The following is a 1,316-nucleotide window of genomic DNA, read 5'->3' as shown; positions in this document are numbered from 1 at the left end:
GGGGGGGGGGGGAGGCGCCGGGGCCGGCGGCCGCCTCGGGGAGCGCCGGGGGGCGCGGTCCTTGGGGCGCGGCATTGGGGGGGGGGGGGGGGGGCGGTGACGTCACGCTCGGGGGGGCGTGGTGACGTCACCGCCGCACGTCACGCCCGGGACCCCCGCCGCCACCACCGCCGGCGCCGCCGCCGGCGTCCAGATTCAAAGTTCCCGCCGCGACGCGCGCCGTGACGTCACGTCCGCCCGCTCGTCGCCCTTTCCGCCCCCCCCCATCCGGCCGCTCTGCGCCGCCGGAGGTCTCGTCTCGATGGTGGCTCGGAGGACCCGGGGGAGGGGAGGCCGCTCTGCACCGCCGTAGCGTTAACCCGTAATTAACGTTGCGTAATGAGTTTGTTAATTAAACCGTGGGGTACAGCAAGACACCCTGCCGAGCAGGCAGCGCCCCGCTCGCTGATGCTGAGCATGAAAATGGGTTAATTTGACTCGTGCCACTATTACGTGTTAATTAATTTGACTCGTGCCACTATTACGTGTTAATTAATTTGATTCCTGTCACTATTACGTGCGCCGAGCAGAAGAGGTGAAAAGGTTAACCCCGAGGATGACTCCTTACTTCATCTGGACGGCCCCCATGCGTGAATGGGGGGAGAGATAATTAGCATACGAGGCGAGGCTGGTGTGAATATTAATGACTGCTAATTAATATGTAATCCGTAGGACAGAGCCACCCAAAGCCTCCGACACCCGGCCGAGAAGATCAGGAGGAGCTGAAGGGCGACCGAAGGACAAAGCCTGAGAGGAAGACTACGAGCCTTCAGCATCAGTGACCCCCAAAGGGACCCCCGGAGACTGAGGGGCATGCATTCGGGGCCGATTTCGGGGACTAATTAGAATGAATTGAATGAATATTTCTTTTCCAGAAATAGTGGTGAACACGAATTGGGTGAAAAGGAGAAGAAGTCAGCCCCCGGATGCGACGGCGCGCGCCGTTGGTGGGGCAGAGGCTCCCCGGCCGCCCAGCGCTGTTTTGCCTGCTCGACCTCTTGCTCAAATAAATTCCATTCTGATCAATAATTTTCTGGATTGGCTATTATAATTCGTCGCGGACACTTGTAACAAACCCCGGTGGCTGCGGTGACCCCAGTACCGTGGGGTTGTTGTGCCCCAAGGGCGGGACGTGGCCTTGTGGAGCTCCACGCCGTTGGGCTCAGCCTCCCCAGGTCCTCCCGTGGAGCCCTCCTGCCCTCGGGCAGATCAGCCCTCGCGCCCAACTTCACAGAATCCCAGAATAGTCTGGGTTGGAAGAGACCTCCAGGATCACC

The 1,316-nt window shown here is 60.6% G+C and overlaps 1 long non-coding RNA gene across 1 annotated transcript; it reads left to right on the top strand.

The window, feature by feature from the left end:
• The first annotated feature begins 312 nt into the window (after positions 1-312).
• LOC118159392 lies at positions 313-1,068 on the top strand. The gene is made up of 2 exons (XR_004747104.1): positions 313-582; positions 712-1,068. It is a non-coding gene; the product is annotated as an uncharacterized LOC118159392 (long non-coding RNA).
• The last annotated feature ends 248 nt before the right edge of the window (positions 1,069-1,316 follow it).

Source organism: Oxyura jamaicensis, unplaced genomic scaffold (assembly GCF_011077185.1).
Source record: "Oxyura jamaicensis isolate SHBP4307 breed ruddy duck unplaced genomic scaffold, BPBGC_Ojam_1.0 oxyUn_random_OJ70047, whole genome shotgun sequence".
In the NCBI taxonomy this organism is placed as follows: domain Eukaryota; kingdom Metazoa; phylum Chordata; class Aves; order Anseriformes; family Anatidae; genus Oxyura; species Oxyura jamaicensis.
Note: the sequence above shows the minus strand (reverse complement) of the source record. Positions and strands in the feature narration are given on the sequence as shown.